The sequence below is a fragment of the Ailuropoda melanoleuca genome, chromosome 1, assembly GCF_002007445.2.
Source record: "Ailuropoda melanoleuca isolate Jingjing chromosome 1, ASM200744v2, whole genome shotgun sequence".
Classification (NCBI taxonomy): domain Eukaryota; kingdom Metazoa; phylum Chordata; class Mammalia; order Carnivora; family Ursidae; genus Ailuropoda; species Ailuropoda melanoleuca.
Genome location: NC_048218.1, coordinates 187322160 through 187327015, shown reverse-complemented (window position 1 = coordinate 187327015; position 4856 = coordinate 187322160).

Genomic DNA, 4856 nt, shown 5'->3' with positions numbered 1-4856 from the left:
GGGCCTTTTCTGGTTCCATACAAATTTAAGGACTATTTGTTCCAGTTCTTTGAAAAATGTCCTCGGTATTTTGATCGGGATAGCATTGAAAGTGTAGATTGCTCTGGGTAGTATGGACATTTTAACTATGTTAATTCTTCCAATCCATGAGCATGGAATATTTTTCCATCTTTTTATGTCTTCCTCAATATCTTTCAAAAGTGATCTATAGTTTCTAGCATATAGGTCCTTTACGTCTCTGGTTAAGTTAATTCCAAGGTAACGCATGGTTTTTGGTGTTATTGTAAATGGGATGGATTCCCTAATTTCTCTTTCTTCAGTCTCGTTATTCGTGTATAGAAATGCAACTGATTTCTGGGCATTGATTTTGTATCCTGCCACCTTACTGAATTGTTCTATAACTTCTAATAGTTTGGGAGTGGATTCCTTTGGGTTTTCCATATAGAGTATCATGTCATCTGCAAAGAGAGACAGTTTGACTTCTTCTTTGCCGATTTGGATACCTTTGATCCCTTTTTGTCTTCTGATTGCTGTTGCAAGGACTTCTAGTACTATGTTGAATAATAGTGGCGAGAGTGGGCATCCTTGTCGTGTTCCTGATCTTAAGGGAAAGGCTTCCAGCTTTTCCCCATTGAGAATAATGCTTGCAGTAGGCTTTTCATAGATGGCTTCCCTTGTACATTTTAGTTTGTATAAAGAAAACTTTTATTTTAAACATTGACAACAATATCTTCTGTAAATGAAAACAGTTGCCTCTTGTTTTCTACTATTTACAGTTTTGTTTATCTTGCCTTATTGTACAGGTTAAAATATGTACGAAATGTTTAATAGAAGTGGCATGAGCAGATATCTTCACCATCTCCCTGAACTTCCTGAGGAAAGTGTTCAATGTTCCAATTTTATGGGTGTTGTTAACTTCAGGTTTTTAATAAATACCAATTATCAGACTGAGGGGGTTCTCCTGTATTCCAGGCTTGCTGACAGTTTTGTTATTGTATTAATTTTACATAACAGTACATAACAGGTGTGAATTTTTCAAGTTTTGGGGGACAGTTATTGAGATAATTACATAATTTCTCAATTATTCTGCTAATTAGATGAACTGCATTTATTAATTTTCTATAACCCAAACTTAAATTTCTGGGATAACACTGCTTACCTATTTTTTCATTATTGCTGATTTTGATTTGCTAATATTTTAAAAAATGTTGTATCTATATTCAAGAGGGATAGTGTTTTCTAACTTTTGCCTTGTATTACTCTTCATGTTTTGATATATGAATTATGCTGGGCTAACTCAGTCTGTTCAGGCTCCTATAACAAAACACCACAGACTAGGTTATTTATAAACAACAAAAATGTATTTCTCACAATTCTGGAGATTGTAAATCCAAGATCAGGTGACAACATGGTCAAATGAGGGCACTTTCACAGGCTGTCAGTGTGGACTCTCACTGTGTCCTCACATGGTGGAAGGGCCTAGGGAGCTCTGTGGGGACTCTTTACTAGGAGCACTAATTCCATTTGTGAGGGCTCCATCCTCATGACCTGAGTACCTCCTAAAGGCCCCACCTCCTAATATTCCCTGGGGGTTAGGATTTTAACATAAGAATTTTGTGGGAACATAAACACCCTCATAAAATGATTTTCCCATTTTTACATTTAGACTGAAGTATTTGATTTTATCTCCTGTATTGACATCTCAGCTGTATCTCTTTCTGCTGTTTTTAGTGATTTCCATAGATATTGCTATATGCATTTTTTAAAAGACTGTTTTAATTCCAGTGTAATTAACATACAGGGTTATATTAGTTTTAGGTGTATAATATAGTGACTCAACAATTCTATACATTACTCAGTGCTCATTTTAAGTGTACTCTTTAATTCCAATCACCTATTTAAACCATCCCCTCTCCCGTACCACCACTCTGGTAACCACCACTTTGTTCTCTATAGTTAAAGACTCTGTTTCACTTTTTTCCCCCTTTGCTCATTTGTTTTGTTTCTTCAATTCCACATATGAGTGAAATACGGTATTTTTCTCTCTCTGACTTATTTCACTTACCATTATACTCCCTAGCTCCATGAATGTCATTGGAAATGCAAGATTCCATTGTTTTTAGGGCTAAATAATATTCTATTGCACACACACACACACACACACACTTCTTCCGTATCTATTCATCTATCAACGAACACTTGTGTTGCTTCCATAATTTGGCTATTGTAAATAATACTGCAATAAATAGAGGGGTGCATATATCCCTTCCAATTAGTGTTTTTGTATTCTTTGGTTAAATACCTAGTAGTACCATTACTGGATCATAGGGTCTTCTATTTTAACTGTTTGAGGGACTTCCATACTATCTTCCACAGTGGCTGCACCAGTTTGCTATCCCACTAACAGTGCAAAAGAGTTCCTTTTTCTCCACATCCTCACCTATACTTGCTATTTCTTGTGTTTTTAATTTTAGCCATTTTGACAGGTGTGAGGTGATATCTCATTGTGGTTTTGATTTGCATTTCCATGATGATTAAAGGTCATGTTCAGCATCTTTTCATGTCTTTGTGGGCCATCTGTATGTCTTTTCTGGAGAAGATTTCTGTTGATGTCTTCTGCCCATTTTTATTTGGATTATTTGTGTTTTTGTGTGTGTTGTGCTGTATAACTTCTGTATATATTTTGGATACTAACTCTATGTTAGTATGTGCATTTTTTTTATAATATTGACGCTTCAAACAATGTGCTACTTCACCCACAGTGTAAAAAAACTTAAGCTTTTATGCTCATATTATTTTATGAGTTTTTTATGTACGCCATACATGCTACATTAAAATGTTAACGTGATTACTTTAATCACTTACCAATTCCAATTTTTGAAAGAAACTAAGAAAAATGACTGTTTGCATAGTACCAGTTATCTTCCATTCATTCTTACTTATGCTCTTCATTCATTCTTAGTTATCTAGAATTTCATAATTTTACTTCAGCAAGAATTACTTCTTTCTACATTTCTTTCTTTTTTTTAAAAGATTTTATTTATTTATTTGACAGAGAGAGAGACAGCCAGCAAGAGAGGGAACACAAGCAGGGGGAGTGGGAGAGGAAGAAGCAGGCTCACAGTGGAGGAGGCTGATGTGGGGCTCGATCCCAGAATGCCGGGATCACGCCCTGAGCTGAAGGCAGACGCTTAATGACTGCGCCACCCAGGCGCCCCTCTTTCCCCATTTCTTACAGTAAAGATCTATTAAGGACAAAATCACTTAGCTTTTGTCTGTCTGAGGATGATTTTGTGAAGGTTAACTAGAGTTAGAATTCTACCTTGAGAGTTGTATTTTCTCTTTTAGTATTTAAAACATATTCAAATATTATTATTTCTGGTGTGAAATTAATCTTTATTAATGTTATTTCTCTCCTATATATGAGGTTTCTTCCTCCAATTTCTCCTTTTAAGAATATGATTTTATCTTTAACTTTATGCAGTTTAGCTGTGACGTGTGTGTTTGCATGTATGAGTGAGCCTATGTATTTTGTATTTATCTGTTTACTCCTTGGGGCATTCACTGAACTTGTTTGAGCTCTGGGTTGATTTTTTAAATCAGTTTTGCCAAGTTTCTTTTGGTCATTATCTCTAAATATTTCTTCTTTCCCATTGTTTTATTTTGTCCTTTTGAGACTCCAACTACATATATAGTAGACCGCTTGATATTTTCTCTCATATCCCAGATATTTCTCTATTTCTTCTTTCCCTTTTATATTTTTATTTCTGTTTGTATATTTTCTCTTCAATGATCCTTTCCTTTGTTGTATCAAGTCTTAAGTTCATTCAATGAATTCTCTATTCCAGCTGTATGGTGTGTGTGTATAATTTATAGCATTTCTACTTGTTCTTTATGTAGTTCTCATATCTCTACTAAAATTCCCATATCTATATTCTTTCTACCTCTCCCACAAAATTCTTATTCATTTCTATTACAGTCATTCTAAATTTGGTGTGATAATCCCAACATCTACGGCATCTTAGTATCTGTTTATAATGATCATTGTTGCTCTCAACCATGGTCCACATTTTCCTGATTTTTTTATGTTCATTATTATTTTTTATTACATGCTGCTTTGATTGCATTACAAGTAAATAAACAATATTTACCCCCATAAAGGGTCATGTTCTTCCTTATATAGAATTTATTGGCAGTTTACTTAATTTTAGGCTTACTTAACTATATCTACAATCAGTTCACAATGGCTTTAAATATTTTGAAGATGGACTCACAACTTTTTCTTTAGCTGAGTCTGGGATCTAAGCTCTGGTGAGATTCTGAAGATCTGCTTATGAGTCCAAGTTGAGCTGTAAGCTTTCAGAAGTGGGAAATCTCTCCCTGATTTCTAGCCCTGCTTCATGTATTCGTAATGGTTGTAAAGTCATCTTTGCTCTTCATATCACTCCCTGATTTCTGGGCCTCTAGACAAACTGTTTAGCCTTACTTCCCTGTTTCAAGTTTTCTGACTGTGGCCCTTCCGCTGTCTTCCTTAGGTGAGAGTACAAATTACCTGGGAGAAGAATTCTCTCAGTTTCACTCCAACCTTAGCCTAAAAGCCTTTTTACAGCGTTTATCTCAGCTCTTCTTTGTACTCTGACTTTAGATGAACAGTCACAAGCAAAATTTGTGTGCATGCGTATAATCCTGCTCTCTGGTAGATATCTGTTTTTAATTTAATTTGCTTACTTATATGTGGGTTGCATAATAAAGGTAATCCAAATGAAATGAAGTCCTGTAGCTCAGAGTAGCAAAATATATATTTTTTAAAGATTTTATTTATTTATTCGACAGAGATAGAGACAGCCAGCGAGAGA